The sequence below is a fragment of the Eretmochelys imbricata genome, chromosome 22 (assembly GCF_965152235.1).
Source record: "Eretmochelys imbricata isolate rEreImb1 chromosome 22, rEreImb1.hap1, whole genome shotgun sequence".
In the NCBI taxonomy this organism is placed as follows: domain Eukaryota; kingdom Metazoa; phylum Chordata; order Testudines; family Cheloniidae; genus Eretmochelys; species Eretmochelys imbricata.
The window spans coordinates 1540027-1566849 of record NC_135593.1 but is presented as its reverse complement, the minus strand read 5'-3'; the positions used below and the strand labels follow the sequence as shown (position 1 = coordinate 1566849).

At 51.0% G+C, this 26823-nt stretch overlaps 5 non-coding genes across 5 annotated transcripts; 3 read left to right on the top strand and 2 right to left on the bottom strand.

The window, feature by feature from the left end:
* Positions 1–9326: 9326 nt before the first annotated feature.
* TRNAN-GUU (transfer RNA asparagine (anticodon GUU)) lies at positions 9327–9400 on the top strand. Its single transcript has one exon. It is a non-coding gene; the product is annotated as a tRNA-Asn (tRNA).
* Positions 9401–10682: 1282 nt separating this feature from the next.
* TRNAS-AGA (transfer RNA serine (anticodon AGA)) lies at positions 10683–10764 on the bottom strand. The gene has a single exon. It is a non-coding gene; the product is annotated as a tRNA-Ser (tRNA).
* Positions 10765–15564: 4800 nt separating this feature from the next.
* Positions 15565–15636, top strand: TRNAQ-CUG (transfer RNA glutamine (anticodon CUG)). The gene has a single exon. It is a non-coding gene; the product is annotated as a tRNA-Gln (tRNA).
* A 1876-nt stretch (positions 15637–17512) lies between these two features.
* TRNAL-CAA (transfer RNA leucine (anticodon CAA)) lies at positions 17513–17594 on the top strand. Its single transcript has one exon. It is a non-coding gene; the product is annotated as a tRNA-Leu (tRNA).
* Positions 17595–19724: 2130 nt separating this feature from the next.
* TRNAQ-CUG (transfer RNA glutamine (anticodon CUG)) lies at positions 19725–19796 on the bottom strand. The gene has a single exon. It is a non-coding gene; the product is annotated as a tRNA-Gln (tRNA).
* Between the last annotated feature and the right edge of the window lie 7027 nt (positions 19797–26823).

Here is a 26823-nt window from a genome sequence, read left to right as displayed (position 1 = left end):
TGTGTTACTGAGTCACAGGAATCCTCACCCACCTCAGTGGTTTCTGAGATTCTCTGCCCCTTCTCTGGGCTCTCCTCTGGGCTACATTGTGCTCTGCTCCCTAGAGCCGCTTTTGTCTCTGGTTCAGCTGTAACCTGCTGCAGCTAACAACCTGGACCATTCTCTCCCTGGCAGGCATTTCACCCCCATCCCTTCCTGATGTGGTGTTGCCACGAGCTGCAGCGTAGGAGTTGGTCTCAACCACTCTCCCACCTGGAAACACACAGCTTCCCCCAGCTGCAGAAGAATCAAGGAGACTCTCTCCCATTCTCTCAGCACTTCCTGAGACCTTACCCTTTCCCTTGGGGGTCCCAGCAGAACACTCTCTCCTGCTGCAGGCAAATACTTTAACCTGAGCTTTGCAGAAAAACATCAATACCAAGGAGCAGGTCGAACCGGAGGTGTTCCATTATCCCCACAGTCAAAACAGCTGTGCAGATCTCACTATCAGTGTTATGGAGGGTGGACAATTTAGAAGTTTACCCTGTATAAGCTTTATGCAGAGTAAAACAGATTTATTTGGAGGTTGAATCCCATTGGGAGCTGGGTGTCTGGGAGCTGGAGATAGGTGACCTGCTGAGCAGGTTTTGGTTAAAGTCTGCAGCTTTGGGGGTGTGGACCAGACCTGGATCTGCGTTGCAGCAGGCTGGCATATCTGGCTCAACAAGGCAGGATTCTGGGAGCCCCTAACTGGCAGGGAAAATGGGCTCAGAGGTAATTCCAGCACGTCAGGTGACATTCCCAAGGGGGTCTCTGTGACCAAACCGGTCATCGCCCATTCCTCCTACGATCTGCCCTAGCACCACCCCTTCACCTGAGGCCCTGCTCCTGCACCGCCCCTTTCCATAAGGCTCCGCCCTTGCCACAGCCCTACTCCCGAGTTCCCGCCCTTGTGTTTGCCTTCTCCTAGAGGAGTATGTGCATGTAATTGCCTATTCATTTCTTTAAGTAGCACCTTGCTTCTTTGGGAGTGCTGGCAGGGGGAGAGGTTTCTGCTTCTTTTTGTTTTTAATTTCCCACCAGAGAGAGTGGAACAATGCTGGTTCTGGTGGGACCCAACTAAGAATGCCAATTCAGGACAAATTGCTTAAAGCAAGGCAGTTACAGACCAAGGCTGGGGTTTACCCACCTCTAAGGCAAACCAGACCAGCCAGACAGAGAGGACTTTGGTTTTACCCCACTGGCTAACCACAAGTCACACAAGCAACTCACTTAGACACTCCAGTTTCCCAGTATCACCACCAAAGCCACTCGTTATGGGGATGAATGGTTATGAAAACCAAATACCCCAGTAAAAGAAAAAAGGTTCTCCTGATCCCAAAGGACCAAGCCCCAGACCCAGGTCAATATATAAATCAGATCTTACCCACAAATCATGCTGTTGCTAATCCTTTAGAATCTAAAATGTAAAGGTTTATTCATAAAAGGAAAAAGATAGAGATGAGAGCTAGAATTGGTTAAATGGAAGCCTTCATAATGGCAAAGTTCTTGGTTCACGCTTGTAGAAGTGATAGAATAAACTGCAGGTTCAAATCAAGTTTCTGGAGTGTATCCACAGCTGGGATGGGTTATTCAGTCCTTTTGTTCAGAACTTCCATTTGTAGCAAAGTCCCTCAAGAGGTATGAAGCAGGATTGAAGACAAGATAGAAGTAAGGCAGCTGCCTTTTATAGTCTCTTCCAGGTTTAAGGACACCTCTTTGTGCTTACTGTGGAAAATTACAGCAAAATGGAGTCTGGAGTCACATGGGCAAGTCATATGTCCATGCATGACTTAGTTCTTTACAGGTGGCAGCCATGGCCCACATGCTACCTTGCATGTTCCCAGGAAGACTTCTTATGTGGATTGGAGTTTTCCAAGATCCATTGTCAGTTAAGTGTTTCTTGATTGGGCACTTAATTTGCACATTCCTTTCTCAAGAAGCTGACCAAATGCTTTACTAAGGCTACTTCAGAATCAAAACACATTGATTTACAAGTACATAGCCAATATGTATAACTTCAACTACAAAAATGATGCATGCAGACAGATAGCATAATCATAATCAGCTAATCATAACCTCTCCATAGACCCCTTACACAACAACCTTTATACAATATTTGCTGCAAATATATAACAGGTTTCAGAGTAGCAGCCATGTTAGTCTGTATTCACAAAAAGAAAAGGAGGACTTGTGGCACCTTAGAGACTAACCCATTTATTTGAGCATAAGCTTTCATGAGCTACAGCTCACTTCATCAGATGCATTCAGTGGAAAATACAGTGGGGAGATTTGTATACATAGAGAACATGAAACAATGGGTGTTACCATACACACTGTAATGAGAGTGATCACTTAAGGTGAGCTATTACCAGCAGGGGGAGCGGGGAACCTTTTGTAGTGAGAATCAAGGTGGGCCATTTCCAGCAGTTGACAAGAGCATCTGAGGAACAGTGGAGGGTGGGGGGGAATAAACATGGGGGAATAGGTTTACTTTGTGTAATGACCCATCCACTCCCAGTCTCTAGTCAAGCCTAAATTAATTGTATCCAGTTTGCAAATCCCCCCCACCCCCGCTCTCCTGCTAGTAATAGCTCACCTTAAGTGATCAGTCTGGTTACAGTGTGTATGGTAACACCCATTGTTTCATGTTCTCTATGTATATAAATCTCCCCACTGTATTTTCCACTGAATGCATCCGAGGATGAGAGATGTAGCTCACAAAAGCTTATGCTCAAATAAATGGGTTAGTTTCTAAGGTGCCACATGTCCTCCTTTTCTTTTTGTGAATACAGACTAACACAGCTGCTACTCTGAAACCTGTTGTTAAGTGGACACCCTTTTTGAGCTGTGTGTGGCTGTGTTACTTGTAGATTTATATACTCTGTATTTTGTTACCAGAATGGAGTATTTTGTAGCTGGCTGTTACAATTTGTTTAATTGAATATGCTCCCTCAGACTTCACCACCTGCCTTTCCCAGTAGCTCCCTGCCCCTCGCTCTCTGTGGTGGGAACAAGCCTCCAGAATGAGAGTCAACTGGATTTTTTTATTTAATTACTTCTCTTTGTTAAATTATTTATTAGTGTCTTTTTAAAATTCATTGCACTGCATTTTTTTCCCGCCACTGTCACCTGGCAGCTCAGGGACATGAGATTCTCATCCATTGCGTTTCTGCCCTCAAAAAACCCCAAACAGATCACACTTCAGTACCTTTGTAAATAACAGCAACTTGTAAACAAACCAGCCGTCTCCTCAGTGTGCAGTTTGTGTCTCTTTGGTTTCAGTCGATGTGTGCGCAGCACGCATGGTGTGTGTGTGTGTGTGTGTGTGTGTGTGTGTGCAATGGGTGGTGGACAGTGGCACTGTGTGTGTGGGTGCAGTGTGTGTGCTCACGTGGGAATTCATGGGGAACTCGCCAGCCTTGGTGTAGCATTTGAGGTGTACTCGGAGTGAATGTAGCACTGGGAAGTGTCAGGCCCAGCCTGCATGGCCATGTCCTCCATTTATCCTTGGCACAGATACAGGCAACACTAGTGCAAGCTTTCCCCACGCTGCCCTCCACCATCATTTGTAGTGAGTAGGGGCACGCTGCAGCACACACCACACTTGATGGGTCAGCCTTGTGCACGCTGGGGTGGCCACCTCCCCATTGATGAGACCTGGTACCACCTTCTTCCTGGAGCTGCAGCCTGCCCTGCTGCCATCCCTGCCTGTGTTGCTGTTGTCTTCTCTAGCAGTTGGCTGGGAGGTGCGCATTGGCCCCATGCCATGTAGCCATGTTGTCTCGAAGGGTGAAAGCAGGAAGAATGGTGCCTTCATAGCCCGCCCCGATATTCCATAACATCATTAAGGAAATATTTCTCAATGAACAGTAAAAGATCAGAAACAGCCAGTGTCTGCATCATGCTAAGGGTATTGGGATTTTCTTTAAATTTTCCAGACCAACCCCTAACACATGTTTGAAAATAAGACCAAGGTTTCTTTACTCTCTAGAGAAAGGAGACCCCAGAGGGGACTTGAACCCACAGTCTCTGACTTTGGAAGCCAATGCCATATCCATTAGGCCACTGGAGTGCTATGGCTTAACTGCTGGCAGGTCGGAAATTCCCTCTCATAAATGCACATGCCTCACATTAGCTTGGAAGCCAAACACCCCCTTTATGTGCCTTACAGAAATGTCTGCATCCCCTGGCAATTGGGCAGGTCGCTGACAGAGCTGAGCACCACCTTTCTGCAGCCACCTTTAGAGAAGACCCCCACCCTAGAGTCACACCTCCCTCCTCCAGCACCTCCACATCTGTGGCTCTGAGTGCCAGTAGGATGATTAGGGAGGAATCTGGGGTGGGAAGGGGGGTCAGATCAGCCTGTAAGGAGTAACCAGGTGGGGCAGACCCAGCGGGAGGCTGTGGGCTGCTGATCGGTTGTTGGGATCCGAGCTCGAGATCAAAGCTGCACAGCGACCCGACACCCAGGGTTACAGGGCCGACATAGTGACCCCCTCACTGACCTCAATGAACTCCAAACCCTTGTTACTCAGGGCATTTAGGAGTCTCTGTCCCTTAATAGCTTCTGGGAGCTCCCCAGCGGGCTGCGGGCATCAGCCACCTCCTGCCCCACAGGGTAGACTCTTGGCGCTGTGCCAGCCGCCCCCTCGCTTGAAGGCCCAGTGGAAGAAGAAGGAGGCCGGTGCTGGCAGAAGAGGGGTTTGATTCATCGACCTCTGTGCTATGGGCGCAGCACGGTTCCTCTGTGTCACTCTGCTGGCTTTTCTTCAGCAGCCCCAAGTGGCCATGACTCCAAGCTAGTGCCTTGCAAGCTCTGGCATGGGGAGGGAGTGGTGCAGGGTGCTGGGCAGCGGCCCTGGCAAACCAGCTGCTGGTAGGTGTCTCTGTGGTGTCATGGGTCAGTGAGTTCAGCTGTTAATGGAAAGGAGGGGGGGTTATGCTCCCCCAGGGATGCCACTGAAGGCTCCTTGCGGGCTCCTCAAGTTCTGCTGGGAGCCTTGAAGTCCCCCTTTTGCCACCTTGAAGGTGTCCCTCTTGGACACAGTGGGTTCACCTGCTGGCTGGAAGAGTGTGGGGGCCGCGCCGCAAAAGCCCGTCTCCGAGCAGCCACGCCAGGGACTCAGGTTTAATCCAAGTGCAAAACCTTCAGCCGGGTACGTTTCGCTCCCTTCCCACCTCCGCCCAAGCGGCAAGGGAGAAACAGATGCGACGCGCCAGCTGAAGATGCCTCCCTCCCACTTCCCTGTTGGCTGCGCAAAGCCCTTGGCATGTCTCATGCCTCCTCAGGGAAGCACGGCCATGCTGCCCCAGCCTGAGTCCCGGCCGCAGCCTGGCCTGCCCCGGCTGACGGAGCACAGAGCCCCGCGAGTCAATGGCAGGTTGAGTCAGGAGCTGCGGCTCTTTCCCCCGACAGCCACACAGAGCTGCTCAGAGCTGCCCAGCGTCCCGAGAGCCTCCCTCGTGTTCTCCTGCAGCAGCAGCGTGGGAAAAGGGGACGAGGAAGCACGGCTGCCTCAGGCTGGGACAGGGGCCCTCACCACACGCAGGCCTCTTGCCTTCAGCCCAGGCAGCCAGAGGTGCCGGGGAGCTCCCTGGCAGGCCCCCGCCTCAGCCACCTCTGGCCTCATGGCCTAGGCTCTTGGCGCTCTGCTGGTCGCTGCCTCGCGTGAAGGCCCAGAGCAAAAAGAAACAAGCCTAGCAGAGGATGGTTTAGATCCATCAACCTCTGGGTTATGGGCCCAGCATGCTGCCACTACACCACTCTGCTGGGTCTGCACCCACAGCCTCCAGCCTCCAGACTAGCGCCTTGCAAGCTCTACCACTGGCAGGCAGATGTGCAGCAGCCTTCTATCTCTGTGGTGCACTGCATCAGTGTGTTCTGCTGTTAATGCAAAGGATGGTGGTTTGAGCCTGGGACGGTGGCTGAATTTCTCCCTTCTTCTGGCTGGATTCCCCTCCCTCCCAGGACCGTCTGCCATGTTCACACTCACTGCTTACTGATTCTCACAGCTCTGCCAAAGCACCTCAGTCCTGTCCCTCCATGACCCTTCCAGCCAGGAGAGGACCAAAAGGATTCCCCTCTTGGGGCTAATTCCATCCCCTTGCCACAGGGCTGTTTCATCCTCCCATGAGAAGGGAATGAGGGTGCTTGTATGAGCAAGTGTCTTAACTCCTTCTCCCAGTTTTCAATCAAACTCTGCATATTGGGTCAGATCCTCGGCTGCTCTAAACTTGTGTCAGTGAAGTCAGTGGAGATACACCAATTTACACCAGCTGAGGATATGGCCCAGACCCTTTAAAGCTGTATCCCCACACCGAACCCCTAGGCAGCTGAGCACAGGTAGTGTTGTCTAGTGGCCAGAACAGAGGCCAGGGAGCCAGGAGCCCTGTGTGCTATTCACTGTGTGACCTCAGACAACTCCCTGCTGCTCTCTGCGTCTCAGGTTTTCCTCCTTTGCAGTGTTACCTACCCCTGGAGTCAGAGGTGAAAGGAAGCCGGTAGGGGCCGGGACGGCGTACCGGTAAGAAAAGGTGCAGCAGCATACCGGCAAGGAAGTGGAGCATTCAGTACCGGCTTCCTTTCTGCCCAGTTACTGAATGTAAATCTGCTTCGCTTACAAGGGCTGAAAATATCAGGTTGTACGGTCACTGTCATAGATATACAGGGAAGGGTAACCACCTGTCTGTATACAGTGCTAGAAAATCCCTCTGGCCAGAGGCAACATCCTGTTACCTGTCAAGGGTTAAGAAGCTCAGTTAACCTGGCTGGCACCTGACTCAAAGGACCAATAAGGGAACAAGATACTTTCAAATCCTGGGGCGGGGGGAAGACTTTTGTTTTGTGCTCTTTGTTTAGGTGTTGTTCTCTCTTGGGACTGAGAGAGGCCAGACAGAAATCCATCTTCTCCAACCCATCCTAATCCAAGTCTCCAATATTGCAACCAGTATAGGTAAGCCAGGCAAGGCGGATTGCTTTGTCTTTTGTTTTATGTGACTCTTCCCTATTTTAAGCGGGAGGTTTATTCCTGTTTTCTGTAACTTTAAGGTTTTGCCCAGAGGGGGATCCTCTGTGTTTTGAATCTGAATACCCTGTAAAGTATTTTCCATCCTGATTTTACAGAGATGATTTTTACCTTTCTTTTTCTTAAGAAAATCCTTCTTTTAAGAACCTGAGTGATTTTTCCATTGTTCCAAGATCCAGGGGTTTGGGTCTTTGATGATTTTGTAACCAATTGGTGAGGATATTATTCTCAAGCCTCCCCAGGAAAGGGGGTGTGTAGGGCTTTGGGTGATATTTTGGGGGAAGACGTCTCCAAGTGGGCTGTGGTAAAAATAAAGGGAAGGGTAACCACCTTTCTGTATACAGTGCTATAAAAATCCCTCCTGACCAGAGGCAAAGTCCTTTTACCTGTAAAGGGTTAAGAAGCTAAGATAACCTCTCTGGCACTTGAACCAAAATGACCAAGGAGGAGACAGGTTTCAGAGTAACAGCCGTGTTAGTCTGTATTCGCAAGAAGAAAAGGAGTACTTGTGGCACCTTAGAGACTAACCAGTTTATTTGAGCATGACTTATCTGATGAAGTGAGCTGTAGCTCACGAAAGCTCATGCTCAAATAAACTGGTTAGTCTCTAAGGTGCCACAAGTACTCCTTTTCTTCAAGGAGGAGACGAGACTTTCAAAGCTGGAGGGGGGGAACAAAGGGTCTGTGTGTGTCTGTGATGCTTTTGCCGGGAACAGATCAGGAATGCAGCCTTACAACCGTTAGTTACTAAGTAATCGAGCTAGAACTGCATTAGATTTCCTTTTGTTTAATGGCTGGTGAAATAAGATGTGCTGAATGGAATGTATATTCCTGTTTTGTGTCTTTTTGTAACTTAAGGTTTTGCCTAGAGGGATTCCCTATGTTTTGAATCTGATTACCCTGTAAGGCATTTACCATCCTGATTTTACAGAGGTGATTCTTTTACCTTTTCTTTCATTAAAATTCTTCTTTTAAGAACCTTACAAGGGCTGAAAATATCAGGTAGTATGGTCACAAAAGCAAGGCCCTTCTGAATTCAGGAGGAATTTTGGATGTGCACAGAACCCAGACGGGACTGGTCCCTGCACGGTTACAGAACTGCAGTAAAGTGGAACCATTTTCAGCTTGTGTGATTGGAGGATATCTGGATCCATATCGTAAGACTGTCCTACATAAATGAGGGAAAGGGAGGTGCTTTTCTTATTCTTTTGTTCCACTCTTTGTTTCTGTGGGGAATTTGCCAGGGCAATATTACTGTCTTCCCTTTCAACAATCAACACTAAAAGAAATGACAATGGCTGTTGAAAATAGCAATTCCAGTCCGAGTTAGCACTGGGGAGATGCCAGCATTTGTTGCTCAATTTTATTCTACTTTTTCCACAGCACGTTTCAGTGGATCAGCATATTTGATTGGGGAGAAATGAAGTAACAAGCAGCCCAAATTGAGCTTGAGAACTCCTGAGTTTTGAGAGTGTTCAAATGTGGAAGGCAGGTGCTCGATTCCCTTTCGGAATATTGGATAAATCAAGAAAGGAAAAGCCAATTTCTGCTTCCCTGGCTCAGAATGGAAATCCTCCTACAGGCCTGGTAATGTATCTACAACTGACCAGGTCCTCGAGTAGAGCCTCCGCTCCCTTACTTTTCGTTTTAACTTCTTGTGGGATCCACAGACCTCCCTTGCTAGGCTTCAGACAGAGAGGGGCACTGTCCATTCAGTCCACCCAGTTCCTCCTTTGGGGGCTGCCAGGCGAGGTCACACCAGCATCTCTCCTCCAGCCTGGGGAAGTCTCTGAGGGTGATATTCGGACCAAAGCCTTCTACTCCTTGGGCACACTTGTTCCCCATTCACAGCGCCACCCCCTTCGAGCAGCCAGCTCCCCATTCACAGCAAGCTGCAGCGCATGGGGTCTCAGCTTCCCCACTCCCCCTGCTCCCTTTCCTGTGGATAGTGGCCAAGGGAATGCTGGGAAATGTAGTTCCTTCCCTGCTCCAGGGCTGGCTCTCTCGGCAGGGAGCTGGCCAAGGAACTACAGCTCCCAGGGCCCCGTGGGCTCTCAGCTCCCAGGCTGGATCCCTGCTGCTCCGAGGCTCCACTTCTGCAGTGCTGCGAGAGGGGAGGAAGCGAGCGTTATGGGCCCGTCTGAGCTTGGGCCTGGCACGGTGGAGCCATTGGTGCCACGGTGAATCCGGTCCTGTCCGGACTAGCGCCTTGCAAGCTCTAGCGTGGGCAGGAGATCTGCAGGCTGCACAGCCTTGGTAACAGCAGCCAGGTCTCCAGGTGTCTCTGTGGCGCAATGGGTCAGCGCGTTCGGCTGTTAACCGAGAGGATGGTGGTTCGAGCCCACCCAGGGACGCTGGTAACCTCCTGCTATTTCCTCGCTCCTCAAGGTGTGCTGGGAGCCTCAAAGGCCCCTTTTTTCACCTCAAACCCGACTCTCTTGGCCTCGGGGTTCAGCTGGTGGCCCGCAGAGTGCGCTGGATGCGAGTCAGAAACCCATCTCCCAGCAGCCATGCCGGGGGCTCGGGCTTAATCCTCAAGGCCAAGTGCAAAACCTTCAGCCGGGCACGTTTCGCTCCCTTCCCGCTTCTGCCAAGCAGCAAGGGAGAAACGGACGAGACGCGCCAGCTCGAAGACGCCTCCCTCCCACTTCCCGGTTGGCTGCACACAGCCCTTGACGTGTCTCTTGGCTCACCAGGGAAGCGCGGCCATGCTGCCCCAGCCTGAGTCCCGGCCGCAGCCTGGCGCTTTCCCCAGGTCAGCTCCAAAAGTTCTTCTAGAGACGTGCTCGGTTCCCTCATGCCTCGCTGGGAACTAAAGGGAACCTCACCTCCCCCACCAGTGCTGCCAAATTAGCTCCAGGCTGATTTTTCTGGGGAGGGGACGTGGAATTGACTCGTTTGCTGCTGAGAAGTGAGTCAGGCCAGTTCTTTGGAAGGCAGATGCAGAGCAGTTACACTGGAGGGGCCCAGACCTGCAGTGGGGGCACAGTATAAATTAATAATGGGAAGATCATTTGTTAAATTAGTCATCACTGACAAATTTTCTCTCTGTTTCTATTTCAAGTAATGGTGTTATTTGGAGGAATCAGTACCTATTTTTACTGTAGTAATTAAACCCTTAACTTTATTTAATCAAGCCAAAAATTTAGTGTCACTTATTTTTTTCTCTGTCCTAGCAGGAATGAATTCAATTCTGTGACTTTCTCAAAAGTGCAGAGAGATTAACTGTGGGGAATTCAGTCTCCGTGTTTGTGAGCTGATGTTTTCCTCTCACAGTTCAGTGAATGCACTGCAATACTCAGAGGGATCTAAGGGCTGGTGTACGCTGGTCACTTAACTGGCAGAGCTACGTGTCTCAGGGTGTGAAAAATCCACACCCCCAAACCAATAGAGTTAAGCTGACCTAAGCCCTGGTTAGATAGAGCTAAATAGAAAGAAAAATTGTTCTGTCCCTGTAGCTGTTACAGGGATGGGAAAACCCCTCCAGTCGGTGTAGTGACTGTCTACCCAAGGCGCTAGAGAAGTGTCACAGCAACATTTTAAGTGTAGACAGCCAAAGAGACCAGATCTGGCTCCAGTTCACACTGTGGATGCTCAGGCACTGAGACTACAGTAATAATAACAGCCCAGTGCTTCCGTAGTTGGCAGGATTTGAACCTGCGCGGGGCGACCCCAATGGATTTCTAGTCCATCGCCTTAACCACTCGGCCACAACTACTGGACGTGCAGCTGCTCCACTACGCTATGTCAAGGTTCCTCCCCCACTCTGAACTCTAGGGTACAGATGTGGGGACCTGCATGAAAAACCTCCTAAGCTTATCTTTACCAGCTTAGGTCAAAACTTCCCCAAGGTACAAAGTATTCCACCCGTGGTCCTTGGAATGGCCGCTACCACCACCAAACTAATACTGGTTACTGGGGAAGAGCTGTTTGGACGCGTCTTTCCCCCCAAAATACTTCCCAAAACCCTGCACCCCATTTCCTGGACAAGGTTTGGTAAAAAGCCTCACCAATTTGCCTAGGTGACTACAGACCCAGACCCTTGGATCTTAAGAACAATGAACAATCCTCCCAACACTTGCACCCCCCCCTTTCCTGGGAAATGTTGGATAAAAAGCCTCACCAATTTGCATAGGTGACCACAGACCCAAACCCTTGGATCTGAGAACAATGAAAAAACATTCAGTTTTTTACAAGAAGACTTTTAATAGAAAATAGAAGTAAATAGAAATGAAGAAATCCCCCCTGTAAAATCAGGATGGTAGATATCTTACAGGGTAATTAGATTCAAAAACATGGAGAACCCCTCTAGGCAAAACCTTAAGTTACAAAAAAGATACACAGACAGAAATAGTTATTCTATTCAGCACAATTCTTTTCTCAGCCATTTAAAGAAATCATAATCTAACACATACCTAGCTAGATTACTTACTAAAAGTTCTAAGACTCCATTCCTGGTCTATCCCTGGCAAAAGCAGCATGCAGACAGACACAGACCCTTTGTTTCTCTCCCTCCTCCCAGCTTTTGAAAGTACCTTGTCCCCTCATTGGTCATTTTGGTCAGGTGCCAGCGAGGTTACCTTTAGCTTCTTAACCCTTTACAGGTGAGAGGAGCTTTCCCCTGGCCAGGAGGGATTTCAAAGGGTTTTACCCTTCCCTTTATATTTATGACACGCTATGATTCAGTTCTCCCAGAATTGTCACTTCAAACTGTTTGCTCAGACCAGCTTCCCCAGCACACTCAAGGCTGTGCATTAGTGTAAGCGTGTCCATGGCTGAACAGCGAGAATTCCTGCCCATTCCCCTTCCGGCTGGAGCATGATGAGAGTGTGTTTGTGTTAACGACATTGCTGTAGATCATTGTTCATTCCCCACGTTGACAAGCAGACAGTCCCTTTCCTATTCAAATCTCCAGCACATCATTCCAATAGCAGGGGTCGGGTTTTCTCTGGGGCATGGAAACTTTTCAGGGGGTTGGTGCGTGAACTCAGCCTTGCATTCCATCCTTGATGTTTCATGGACTAACAAGAGCAGCATAAAGAAAGAGCCGAGCCAATGTCTCCCCGACAGGGACGCAGGTGGCCACTTCCCTCTCTCTGACCATTGCCATTGCAGGAGAGAAGGGTTCACTGGTATTGAGTGCCCTGGCTCAGACAAGAGACACAGGGAGGTTTTGCTGTTCATGGATCTGTGCAAAGGAAATTGTGTCTCTGTGTGAAATTGAGGTGGGAAATGAAACATCCACGTGGTGGCCCAATGCCCTATGGACTGTAGGTGAAGGGCTCGGGCTGAGAAATTATTTAACAGGGGTTTGTTTCAATTTATTACTCTGAGGAAAAACTATGGCTAAAAGGGAGCCATTGCTGTTAATACTGGTACCTGTGTAGGACACCCCAATGGGTGTCAAGTCCATGGCCTTAACTAGGGATAGTTGATTCTTTGTATCAAGGTCCAAATTTCTCGGAGAAGGGACAGTCAAGGTCTAGACTCCAGAGAAAACAATACACTGAGGTAATAAGAAATATATAAAAAGATTTTGCAGTCACTGTGGGCATAGCTATGATGTGTCGTGTTTCACTCTTTATATCTGGGCCCACTGCCAGCTCTGGCGGGATAAGGAACACTTCAGGCTGTCACTGAACTGAAGGTGGGAGATCATTTTTTGACCGGGAGAGGGACCTCATCTTAAAGGTGTTTGTCTGGCTGGCAGCCCTGGTTCCCAGGTCTCTCCTGAGGGAAGAAAGTTTCTGTGCAAAATACCAAAACTTTTAAGGGAGAGGAGGGAAAGGTGATGGCCACACGATGGGGCTAGCTTGAACCCACAACATGGTGCTTTCACGTGGGACGACTCTGAACATTGACTGATTTCCACTCCCTTGGATTTGAAGAGATGTTTACTTTTGGACGTTGTGAACTACAAGGCCGAAGCAATTATATCCGGGGTCTCAAACTCCCAGCCTCCGGGCCATTTGCGGCTCGCGAGCCTCCCAATGTGGCCCGCAGGGCTCCAGCAGTTTTGGGGCCAGTTCTCTCCCTCGGCCCCACCTGCTGCCCCAAGATGCTCCCCCCTGCCAGTTCAGGGGCCCTGAAAGCACAGCGGAGCTGAGCAGTGTCTTCCTGCTCGCTCCAGTGGCTGCCGGCCCCTCCCTGCGTGTGCTGCCCCTACCCCAAGCACCCATGCGGCCAATGGTACGCTGTGGGGGTGGTGCCTGGGGGCAGCAGGGCACGGAGGTACCCCCCACCTTGGAGCCCCAGGTAAACACCGGACCTCCAACCCCCTCCCAGAGCCTGCATCCCCGCCCCACATAAACCCCTCCCACCGCCAAACTCCCTCCCAGAGCCTGCACCCCCATCCCCTTCTCCTGCACCCCCTCCCCCTGCCCCAGTCCAGAGCCTCCACCCAGGACCCAAACTCCATCCCAGAGCCTGCACCACAGACCCCCTCCCCCTCCTAAACTCCCTCCCAGAGCCCAGCCTCTCACCCCTTCTGCACCCAAACTCCCTCCCAGAGCCTGCACCCCAATCCCCTTCCCCAGACCTCTTCTCCCACACAAACTCCCTCCCAGAGCTTAGGCAGGTGGAAGGCAGAGTTCTTGGAGGGTGGAGTTTTGGGGAGCAGGTTCTGGGTGGCATGAGTGACATTATTGGCCCACTGGGAGAATTTGAGGATTGACACTGGCCCTAAGGTAAAGTGAATTTGAGACCCTGCTTTAAGGGATTGGAGCAACGCTGGGGAGATGGAAGGGCACAGAGCTGGGGAGCAGTGTGTGCTCCAAGGAAAGTTGTTGTTGTGCTCTGGTGACACAGAGCGGGTGTGGTGATTTTGTCAGCTGTGGTGTTTGTGTAGAGATAAAATTCACTAACAAAACTGTTCTTGCTCAAGGAGTCCTTTGTTTAGAGTGTAGCTCACTGGTTGAATATTTGCTAGCAGGGCAATGGGTTCCTAGTTCAAATCCAAGCGCTTCCCTTTAAAAACTTTTTCAAATGAAAATCAATTTCCAGACCCATCTCCAGTGTGTTCAGGAGTTTTCTGAATGGGGATGCTTGAAATGAACGTAAACACTCAGCATTTGCCTGGTGAATGTAGAAAACCCAGCAGAGCTGTCCAGCAGCTGAAATCCGCTCCAGTCCTCGCGTCTCCAAGAGGGACACTCTGTATTTAGGGCATGTGCGACACCTCTGGGACGATGACAGGTGAAAAATGCTGGATTCCAATGAAAGCTGAGACCACAGGAGGGTAAGGTGAATGGCAGCACCGCACAGGGTCATAACACTCAGACCTGGGGCTTCACTGTCACTACCCCTGTGTTTGCCCTCATTTATATCCTAAGAAACACACCCTTCCCCCTCCCACACACTCTGTCACACCCACCTTTTCCCCTGGAGCCCACCCCAACCCTGCCCTACCCCTCTCCCAAACACACGCCATGGGACACAGCCTCTCCGTGACTCACCCAGGTCGGGACTTGCCTCTGCATCGCCCCAACAGGGGACCAATGAGACTACAGATACAAAAGACTTCCCTTCCCTTCTTCAGAGTCTCGTTAACCTCACCCAGGAGAAGTTCCAGCACTGGGTGGCTCAAAGCACCAACCTTCCCCTCAGCAGCGGAAGGTGGGAAACAGCTCGGTCACATGGGAAGGAGGCTCCCCACCTCTGTTGCTACTGTCCTGCAGCATTTAATATGGATTTGTTTTAGCTAATGCAACCCCGTCATCCATACATACATCCATGGAACAAGGAGACAAGCCCTTAACTAGGGGTTCCACTGGTGCAATGGGTTAGCACATAGTACTTATAGAGCAGTCCTGTCTGGAATAGTGTTGAGGTTGTGAATTCAAACCTCACCTGGAGCACTGGTTTTCTTTAAGCAAATGGCTTCTACCAATCATTTTGCCCTGTGGAAAATACAATCCTAGCTCAGAAGACACTGAGGTCCCTCCCTTTACCCAGTTCAGGGTGGATTTCACACATCTACAAGGCTCTGCTCTTCATCAGCCGCCTGTGTTGGGAGGGTTCAAGCCGAGCCCAGAGCTCTGCCCATCCTATGATTCTTCACCCCCTGACTCCTGCTCAATCTCTGCTCCCCAAACCACCTTTGGGAACACCCTCTTGGCTATGAGACTCAAACACTGCCTCTGTGTGTGGTTTTTGTTTATACCTGTGTGGGCCTGTGCAGTGTGTGATTTTCTCTTTCTCTCTGTGTGTTTGTCTCTCTGTTTGTATCTTCATGTGTAAATTCACTGTAACTTTTCAAAATATCCACAGCTTTGCCAATTTTCACCAGGAATTTTTCTCCAGCAACCAATTCTCACTTGTTCCCTGCCACTTGGTGACCATTTCCCCAGGGCACTGTCACTCTCAGGGTCCTGATTTCCCATTGACCCTTCCCCCTTCTATTGGGACTGGGAACTAGCCAACCAAAAAACCCCACAAAGTTTTAATGAAGGGCCAACAGTCCCCTTACACAAGCCAGCCCCGAGAGGGTCACTGATGGCCAGAGAAGGCAACAGAAACTGGTCCCATGGTGTAATGGTCAGCACTCAGGACTCTGAATCCTGGAATCTGAGTTCAAATCTCAGTGGGACCTCGTGGTAAATATGTGGAGCTCAAAGTACTCCTGTCTCTGACTGTACAAGAGCAAGTTTGTACTTGCTGCCACATTTTTCCTCTTTCCCACATGGCACCTGAAGAAAGGAGTGCCAGGGCCAGGCTGTTGGCATATTTTATATATTTGTAATTCTGTTTATAATATTTGTAATTCCCCTTTTTGAAATAATTGTAATTCTGCAATATTGATTTGCAGCTCTCCTTAGCTGCTGACAGTGTCCGTGTTAAAGCTTGCAAACAATCAATTGACTCTAAGTACCTTGTAAGCCATTAATTAACTCTAAGCGATGCTTTGTAATTGACATGGACACCTTACAACACAAACCGCTCAATTGACACTACTCTCTCTGAAAAAAGAAAAGGAGGACCTGTGGCACCTTAAAGACTAACAAATTTATTTGAGCATAAGCTTTCATGAGCTACAGCACACTTCATCCGATTCAGTGAGCTGTAGCTCACGAAAGCTTATGCTCAAATAAATTGGTTAGTCTCTAAGGTGCCACAAGTCCTCCTGATCTTTTTGCGGATACAGACTAACACGGCTGCTACTCTGGATACTCTCTCTGAGTTGACACTTTCGCTTGCTTGTAATTGAGATTGACGCTTGTCAAGGTTCCTTCCCCACTCTGAATGCTAGGGTACAGATGTGGGGAACTGCATGAAAACCTCCTAAGCTTACTTTTACCAGCTTAGGTTAAAACTTCCCCAAGGTATAAACTATTTTGCCTTTTGCCCTTGGACTTTTGCTGCCACCACCAAATGTCTAACACCGGTTATTGGGAAAGAGTTCGTTTGGAAACGTCTTTCTCCCCAAAATCCTCCCAAATCTTAACTGCCCTTTCCTGGGGAAGGTTTGATAAAAATCCTCACCAATTTGCATAGGTGACCACAGGCTCAAACCCTTGAATCTTAAGAATAATGAAAAAGCATTCAGTTTCTTAAAAGAAGAATTTTAATAGAAGAAAAAGTAAAAAAGGATCACCTCTGTAAAATCAGGATGGCAAATTCCTTACAGGGTAATTAGATTCAAAACCCTCTTGGCAAAACCTTAAGTTACAAAAAACACAAAACCAGGAATATCCATTCCATTCAGCACAACTTATTTTCTCAGCCATTTAGAGAAATCGGAATCTAACGCATATCTAGCTAGATTACTTACTAAGTTCTAAGATTCCATTCCTGTTCTGTCCCTGGCAAAAGCATCACACAGACAGACCCAGACCCTTTGTTTCCCCCGCCCCTCCAGCTTTGAAAGTATCTTGTCTCCTCATTGGTCATTCTGGTCAGGTGCCAGCGAGGTTATCCTAGCTTCTTAACCCTTTACAAGTGAAAGGGTTTTTCCTCTGGCCAGGAGGGATTTTAAAGGTGTTTACCCTTCCCTTTATATTTATGACCCTGCTGAATTGGAATTAATTTGCAAACTGGATACAGCTAACTTAGGCTTGAATAAAGACTGGGAGTGGATGTGTCATTACACAATTAAAACTATTTCTCCTTGTTTATTTCCCCTCCTACTGTTCTTGTAAAGTGCTGGAAATGGCCCACCTTGATTATCACCACAAAAGGTACCCTGCGCCCCCCCCCCGCTCTCCTGCTGGTAATAGCTCACCTTTCCTGATCACTCTCCTTACAGTGTGTATGGTATCACCCATTGTTTCATGTTCTCTGTGTATATAAATCTCCCTACTATTGTTTCCACTGCATGCATCCGATGAAGTGAGCTGTAGCTCACAAAAGCTTATGTTCTAATAAATTTGTTAGTCCCTAAGGTGCCACAAGTCCTCCTTTTCTTTTCAAGCCTGGGCACTGTGATTATTTAGCAGTTTCTGTGGCATTGAAGCACTAGTGTGCTCGCAGCTGCGATGGCCGAGTGGTGAAGGCATTGGAGTCAAAATCCAAAAGGGTTCCCCTGTGCAGGTTTGAATCTTGCTCACAGCGAGGCCTGTCTTTTAGCCAGTCTCTAACCCGGGAATACTCTCTACAACCCCTGAGACCCTCTGAATTCTGTCCCCACTCCAAGAAAATCCTGTTCTGCTCCTTTCATAGAGATCCCTGGGACACCACCTTACACTGTGTCCCTGAGGCGTCAGACAAACTCTCAGCACCTGAAGCCTCTGCCACTCACCTAACGCCCCCTGCCCCATAGATCAGCCATAACCCTGGTTCTGTTCCTCTCTCTAGAGTGTGAAGGGAGCCGTCAGTGCAGCCAGAGGCGCCGACTCCATGGGTGCTATGGGGCTGCAGCACCAACGGAAACAAAACAAGAGCTGCTCAGCGCCCACTGGCAGCCAGCTCCCCACAGCACCTCCCACCTGTGAGCAGCCTGGCCCACAAGCTCCTCCTCTTCAGCACCTCCCACCTGCCAGTGATCCAGTGTGCAGGAGGAAGAAATAGGACAGGGTGGGGGTTTGGGGCAGAGGTCAAGCAAGCCCCAGGAAGTCTCAATGTCAGCACCTCTGAGTACAGAAGACTTCCCGGAGCCTGAGCTACCAGGATCCCTGCCACAGAGCAGGGTGCACAAGTCTCAGCCTCCCTTTCCCACACATGGCTCTGGACACCACCAGGAATGATTTGGCTCCTAGCACAGAAGAGCTGAGTGCCTGGACAGGGCCTTGAACCCTGGCCCCTCCCATTAAGAGCCTGATGCTCTATGGACTGAGCTGGCCAGGCTTCCTGAGAGCCTCTCCCCGACCTCTTTTTCTCCACGCCCACTGCCGATTCCGCCTCCTCTTCCTCCCTCCTGCACCTCAGGGTCAATAAATTTCCACCTAGACAGCCGGCCCACCTGCTGCACCCCAATCCCCCATGCCTAAGCCTCCCTGCCAAAGTCCTGCACCTGGCTCCATAGAATTAAGTCTCACGTCTCACTGGGAACTTGACTTCTTGTGCCCAGAGTCTCTGCCCCCCTCAGTAGCTGACCTGAGAAACACTGTGTCCACCTTTTCCAAAGAAGTGCTTGGAGAGGCTTTTCTTGTGTGAACACGTGGCCTAATGGATAAGGCATCTGACTTCAGATCAGGTGATTGAGGGGTCGAGTCCCTTTGTGGTTTGGCTTGTGCAGTTTTCCCTTTGTGCTGAAAGTCCTGCTTTCTTCAGGGCTGGATCCTCTTCTTGGCTGCTCAGGCCAATGCTCTGGCTTCAGCTTGACCCCCAGGAAGGAGTTGGGTTTGGGAGCTACAAAGGCTAGGGCATGGGCCCCAGGTGCGTCCAGTCTAGCCTTTGCCATTCCTGACTTGCCAAAGTAAACGGGCAGCTGCCCAGGCTAGCGTGTAGAGCAGTTTCCCTCCTCCAAATGGGCGGCTGTCCCTGTGCCTGAGGGGGCTAAATAGCGCCTTTGGAGCTGGGTGTTTCTCTGCTTCTTGCCAGCTAGGGAAAAGCCTCTTGGGGTAAAATCTCCTGCCCCACTGCAAAAGTGAGCACCTGGAGTGGGAACGGTCAGAGGCACCACCAGGGGGTGGCTCTGCTTTCCTATCATCTTCTGATGCGGGCCGCTGAGAATCAGCAGCCGCCCCACATGCTGGTCTCTGGGTGGCCTTCAGTGGGTGTTTGGCACAGCAGGGAGCAGGCTGGCAGCCAGGTGTCATATGCCTGTCTGCTGGCCATGCATAGGATTGGTCCTCCCCTCCTCTTGCCCTGCCCTCAGTTGCTCTATGGCTTATAAACCTTCCCTTGGAGCTGTCAGCACCAGGCACCTCTGCTCTAGGTTCCCAGAGGAGGAGAGGTGTGCTGGGCTCCATCCTGGGACTCTTACTCCCTCCTTTCTGGCCCTGACTATGAAGCCTGGCCCTGGCACTCCTTTCTTCAAGCGCCATGTGGGAAAGTTGAAAAGCGTGACAGCAAGCACAAGGGCCAAATTTGTGGGCATCAGGTGAAGCAGCGAGAATCCCAACCACCAGGTCAAACCACAGGACTGCAGGCATCAGTAGCCAGTTCTAGGGCCCCTACCAATTGCAGCCATCCCACCCAAAGACCTGGCTCCAGTGGCCACGAGTCACCCAGTAGAAGGTAAACAACTTGCTCTTGTACAGTCAGAGACAGGAGTACTTTGAGCTCCAGGGATTTACCACGAGGTCCCACTGAGATTTGAACTCAGATTGCAGGATTCAGAGTCCTGAGTGCTGACCATTACACCATGGGACCAGCCTCTGCTGCTTTCTATGTCCATCCGTGACCCTCACAGGGCTGGCTTGTGTAAGGGGACTGTTGGCCCTTTACTAAAACTCTGTGGGGTTTTTTGGTTGGCTGGTTCCCAGTCCCAATAGAAGGGGGAAGGGTCAATGGGAAATCAGGACCCTGAGAGTGACAGTGCCCTGGGGCAATGGTCACCAAGTGGTAGGGAACAAGTGAGAATTGGTTGCTGGAGAAAAATTCCTGGTGAAAATTGGCAAAGCTGTGGATATTTTGAAAAGTTACAGTGAATTTACACATGAAGATACAAACAGAGAGACAAATACACAGAGAGAAAGAGAAAATCACACACTGCACAGGCCCACACAGACATAAACAAAAACCACACACACACACACACACAGAGCCATACACACATAAGGGAAAGCCACTCAAAACATACAAAGAACAAATCCACACCAAAAAAACAAAACACAAAAACCACACACAAAAAGAATATTAAGCAAAAACCAATATGCATGCAAAAATCATACACACACGCACACAAAACTGGGCAAGGCATCCACAGAAACCACCCAGGACCCACATGCACATCAACACGACAGACACAAAACAGACCAACATACAGAAGTCAGGCAGGGTTTGAGGCTCACAGCCAGGAGGGTGTGCTCACAAGTGATTTGGGGAGCAAAGATCAAAGGGGAGTCAGGGGGTGAAGAATCACAGGATGGGCAGTGCTCTGGGTTCTGCTTGACCCCTCCTGACACAGGCGGCTGGTGGAGAACGAAGCCTTGTAGATGTGTGAATCTGCCCTGCGCTCAGTGAAGGAAGGGACCTCGGTGTCTGCAGGGCTGGAATTGTATTTTCCGCAGAGCAAAATGATTGGCAGAAGCCATCTGCTTACAGAAAACCAGAGCTTCAGCTGGGGTTTGAACGCACAACCGCAGCATTGCTTTATAAGTCCTGTGCACTAACCCACTGAACCACTGGAGCCCACATGTAGGGGCTTGTCTCTTTAGTCCTTGGATGGATGGATTGGCGGGGGTTGCATTACTCAAACAAATCCATAGGAAAGGCTGCAGGACGGCAGCAACATAAGTGGGGAGCCTCCTTCTATCTGATCGAGCTGGTTCCCACCTTCTGCTGCTGAGGGGAAGGTTGGTGCTCTGAGCCCACCTGATGCTGGAACTTCTCCTGGGTGAGGTTAACGAGACCCTGAAAAAGCAAATTGAAGTCTTTTCTATTCCGGCCGATCTCTATCTGTCTCCTGTGGCCCTTCAGGCTCTCTGCTCCCCTGTTGGGGCGATGCAGAGGTAAGTCCTGACCTGGGTGAGTCACAGAGAGACTGTGTCCCATGGTGTGTGTGTCGGAGAGGGGTAGGGCCGGGTTGGGGTGGGCTCCAGGGGAAAAGGTTGGGTATGACAGTGTGTGGGGGAGGGGGAAGGGTGTGTTTCTTAGGATATAAATGAGGGCAAACACAGGGGTATTGACAGTGAAGCCCCGGGTCTGAGTGTTATGACCCTGTGCGGTGCTGCCATTCACCTTCCCCTCCTGTGGTCTCAGCTGTCATTGAATCCAGCATTTTTTCACCTGTCATCGTCCCAGAGGCGTCGCACATGCCCCAAATACAGAGTGTCCCTCTTGGAGACGCGAGGACTGGAGCGGATTTCAGCTGCTGGACAGCTCTGCTGGGTTTTCTACATTCGCCAGGCAAATGCTGAGTGTTTACATTCATTTCAAGCATCCCCATTCAGCGGACTCCTGAACACACTGGAGATGGGTCCGGAAATCAATTTTCATTCGAAAATGTTTTTAAAGGGTAGCACTTGGATTTGAACTAGGAACCTATTGCCCTGCAGGCAACTATTCAACCAGTGAGCTACACTCTCAGCAAAGACTGCCCTGTATAGCCCAGAGCAGGAACAGTATTGAACCCGGGGGTTAGTAAACTTTATCTGTGTAGAAACACCACAGCTTACAAAATCCCCACACCAGCCCCGTGTCACCAGAGCACAACAACAACTTTCCTTGGAGCACACACTGCTCCCCAGCTCTGTGCCCTTCCATTTCCCCAGCATTTCTCAAACCCCTTAAAGCAGGGTCTCAAACTCAATGTACCTTAGGGCCAGTGTCAATCATCAAAGTCTCCCAGTGGGCCAATAATGTCACTCGTGCCGCCCATAACCCACTCCCTAAAACCCCACCCCCCAAAAAAATCTGCCCCCTAGCTGCCTAAGGCTCTGGTATAGAGTTTTGGTGGGAGCACAGGTCTGGGGAAGGGGATTGGGGTGCAGGCTCTGGGAGGGAGTTTGGGTGCAGAAGGGGTGAGAGGTTGGGCTCTGGGAGGGAGTTTGGGAGGGAGAGGGGGTCTGTGGTGCAGGCTCTGGGATGGAGTTTGGGTCCTGGGTGGAGGCTCTGGACTGGGGCAGGGGGAGGGGGTGCAGGAGAAGGGGATGGGGGTGCTGCTCGAGATCCTATCGCCAGAGGAGCCAGCGCCGCTCCTCAGACCGCCCCGCGAACTCCAACTGCCGGAGGAGCCAGAGCCACACCTCAGACCACCCGGCGAACTCCAGCAGCCAGGGGAGTCAGTGCCACCCCTCAGACCGCCCTGCAAACTCCAACCGCCGGAGGAGCAATTGCCTAGCCTCAGACTGCCCTGCAAGCTCTAGAAGTTACTGGAGGAACCAGCCCCGCAGCCACAGGAAAGCACAGGGCCCTCATCGCCAGACAGTCCAGCACGGCCCCCGAGTCCATTCTGCGGGATGCTGCCTACGGCAAATCTCACACTCCAGGAGCAACCGCCCAGACAACAGCCACTCCTAGAAGGACCAGCGGGGTCCCAGCAACCCCCGAGCCGGACCGCATCTCTCCGACCACGAGCAACGCCAGCATCCCATCAGAGATCCTGCCCCAGGACCCAACCGAAGGGAACCCTGACTCACGAGATAGACGGCAGGCTGACCATGCAGGCTTTGAGCCTGCACCAGACGTGGTCGAGGAACATGAGGGCGAGCAGCCGATGGTGAGGGCTGCCATGGACCGAGGAGCTACAAGCGACAGCTTCCTTTGACGACTTCGACCTCCTCGTAGACAGGCTCACCCAAGAACTGTCTGCGGAAACCACTCCCAGGAGAAGGTCCAACAGGAGAATGCCCTGCCTGCCCACAGAACGCCTGCTCCAAACCAGAACACCACCACCAGGGGAGCCAGAAGCAGAGACGCCAGCCGCCGCTATGATCCAGCAGTGGCTTCAAGGATCCAAAAGCTGTACTGAGCAAACCGCTCCAAAACCGTGAGGGAGATCCTCGACAGGCCCTCGCCCTACTGCACGATCCCATCTGAGTGTCTCTACAGCTACTTCAAGGATGTATTCGACCGCACAGCCCAGAATGACGCTCAGCGCCCAGAGTCCCTCCACCCCCTGCCCCTTGTTGACAAACCCGGTGTCCTGGAAACTGACTTTACGCCCAGGGAAGTGATGGCCAGACTCTCAAAAACAAAAAACACAGCTCCTGGGAAAGACGGCATCCGCTACAAACCAAAAACCCCATCCCCAAAACCCCACCCCCCCAAAAAATCTGCCCCCTAGCTGCCTAAGGCTCTGGTATAGAGTTTTGGTGGGAGCACAGGTCTGGGGAAGGGGATTGGGGTGCAGGCTCTGGGAGGGAGTTTGGGTGTAGAAGGGGTGAGAGGTTGGGCTCTGGGAGGGAGTTTGGGTGGGGGAGGGGGTCTGGGGTGAAGGCTCTGGGATGGAGTTTGGGTCCTGGGTGCAGGCTCTGGACTGGGGCAGAGCGTGGGGGTTCAGGAGGAGGGAGTGGGGGTGCAGGCTCTGGGAGGGAGTTTGGGGTCAGGGGGGTGCGTGGGAATGGGGAGAGGGTGCAGGCTCTGGCAGGGAGTTTGGAGGCTTGGGGGTGTGTGGAGGAAGGGGGTGCAGGCCCTGGGAGAGAGTTGGGGCAGGAGGGGGGTATATGGGATGGGGATGCAAGCTCTGGGAGGGGGTCAGAGGTGCGGTGCTTACCTGGGGCTCCAAGGTGGGGGAGGGACCAACACAGCGTACCATTGGCCATGGGCACACTCGGGGAGGGACAGCACATGGAGGCACAACCCCCCCATCCCAGTGCCACAGGGAGGGGCCAGCAGCCTCTGGAGTGAGCAGAAAGATGCCACTCAGCTCCGCTGTGCTGCCAGGGCCCTTGGAGTCGGGGATGGGAGTGTCTGGGGGCAGCAGGTGGGGCCAAGGGAGAGAACCGGCCCCATAACTGCTGGAGCCCTGCGGGCCACATTGGGAAGCTCGCGAGCTGCAAATGGCCCAGAGGCTGGGAGTTTGAGACCCTGGATATAATTGCTTAAGCCTTGTAGTTTCCCAAGTCCAAAAGTAAACATCTCTTCAAATCCAAGGGAGTGGAGATCCGTCAATGTTCAGAGTCGTCCCACGTGAAAGCACCACGTTGTGGTTCATGCTGGCCCCATCGTGCGGCCATCACCTTTCCCTCCTCTCCCTTAAAAGTTTTGGGATTTTTCATAGAAACTTTCTTCCCTCAGGAGAGACCTGGGAATCAGGGCTGCCAGCCAGACAAACACCTTTAAGAGTAGGTGTCCCTCTCCCGGTCAAAAAATGATCTCCCACCTTCAGTTCAGTGACAGCCTGAATTGTTCCTTATCCCACCAGTGTCGGTTTGAGTAAATAAAGTTTCAGAGATAGTTATTAAGCTCGCAAAAATAAGCCAAAGATCCCTCTGCATAACACCGGAAGGTGAAACAGGAACAGAGACAAACCTTGTCAGCAAAGGCTAATTTCCCAAACGATCCTCAAATTGTTTCTAATTCTCATCTGTCCTCCACAGGAGCTCTGTGCAGTTTCACTGTTCTGCAGCCAGCTGTCCATTAGAAATTCTTCTGTGGGACATTCCCAGACCTGGACATTTAGGAACGACAGAATTTGAAGAGCAAATCCAGCTCCCTGCACCAGGCGGGATTGGAGTGTTTTGTCCCTGGCACTTGGTCTTTTTCAATAGTACAGACCCTCCCGTGCCCAGCCAGCCAATGAAATTGGGGAAAAGGTTGCAGGAAGCAGAGACCTTAGAAACAAGGAAATAAGAGGCCATTCATTGGGCAAGGTGGCCTAGTAGTTAAAGCAATAGTCTGCTCATCTGATGCCATTCTTGAGCTGCCTGTTATAAACAGCCCAAGCCCACTCCTGGAGCCCTGGCAAGCTGGAGCCCAAAGTCTTCCCCCAGAGCCTCTCAGCCCCCTGGTAGGTGAGTTGGGAACTCACCAGCTGACTGCGGAGTTGAAGTTTCCTACCCTGTCAAGAACACCCCCACCCCCACATGCCTGCAGATGCGCTGCCTGGAGCCCCAAGGGGCTGGGAGGTACATGATGCCGATCCCCTGCTGGTAGCGCCAGCAAACACCAAGGCAGTGCATCCAGGAGCAACAGCTGGACGTTGCAGGGAGAGGCTGCTGCTTTCCCCCCACCTGCATCTCTGCCCAGGAGGCTCTCCTGGCTGTAGGAAAATCCCCGAATTTGCCTGCTCTAGATTCAAAATGCAGGGCCTCAATGGGGCAGTGGCTGGGGCAGGGCATCAGCCTGGGTTGGACTGGGAAGATGCTGGAAGTTCTGGTGCCCAGAGAACTGGCCTGACTCACTTCTCAGCAGCAAATGAGTCAATTCCATTTCCCCTCCCCAGAAAAATCAGCCTGCAGCTAAGGGCAGCACTGGCGGCAGTCGGGGGGGGAGGAGGAGGGCGGGTTCCCTTTAGTTCCCAGTGAGGCATGAGGGAACCCAGGGCATCTCTAGAAGAACTTTTGGAACTGACCTGGGGAAAACGCCTTTAATAACAGCCAGCTCACGTTTAAACTGACTTTTTTAAAACCATTTTTATCACACTAACTAACCCTTGAATCCTACTGTCACCCCCCATAAAATGGCTTCAGCCTTGTATTTTACCCAGGGTAAAACTAAACATCCCTTCAAATACAATGGAGTGGAGATCAATCCCTTTTCAGAGTTAATGCACATGAAAGAACCATGTTATGTTTCATCCCTTATGTCCTGGTCCTATCGCCTTTCCCTCCTCTCCGTTACAAGTTGTGGTATTTTGCACAGAAACTTTATTTCCTCAGACAGACCTGGGAACAAGGCCTGTCTGCTACATGGTACCAGATAAACACCTTTAATAGGAGACAGCCATCCCTGTCAGGAAATTATCTCCCACCTTCAGTTCAGTGCCACCTGAATTGTTCCTTCTCCCGGCGGAGCCCAAGGATTGAAAGCAGCAAAATCAAACTCCTCTGTATGGAGCAGGAATGCTCAGCTCTTTCTTCCTGCTGCTGCTGTTTGTCCGTGAAACAATAAGGCTGGAACGCAAGGCTGAGTTCACGCACCAGCGCCCTGAGACATTTCAGTGCCCCAGAGAAACCTTGACCCCTGCTATTGGAATCCCTGAGTGGCTGGAGATTTGAACGGGAAAGGGACTGTGTGAATGGTCAAAGTTGGAAATGAACAGTCTATAGCAATGGCATTAACACAAACACACTCTCATCGTGCTCCAGCCAGACGGGAAATGGGCAGGAATTCTCGCTTTTCAGCCTGGACACAGATGCAGAATGATACAGTAGTGAGTGTGCTGGGGGAGCTGGTCTGGGCAAACAAGGGGAAGTGAGAACTCGCAGAGTACAGAACTATAACGTAGTGAGAAAAACTGAAAAGTCAGATGGACTAGAAATCCACTCGGGTCTCCCTGCGCAGGTTCGAATCCTGCCGACTATGGAAGCGTTAGCATGATCTCTTTGTTGCAGGGTCAGTGTCTGAGCATTCACAGTGCCAATGGGACCCACAGCTGGTCTCACTCTTAGGGCTTGTCTCTATGTGCCTGTGGATCGATGCGCGACGATCAATCCACCAGGGCGGGGGGTGGGGGGGCAGTCGATTTAGTGGGTCTAGCGAAGTCCTGTTAAATAGACCCCTGATCGCTCTCCCGTTGACTCCTGTACTCCACCGGAAGGAGAAGCATAAGGTAAGTCGTAAGAGAAACTTT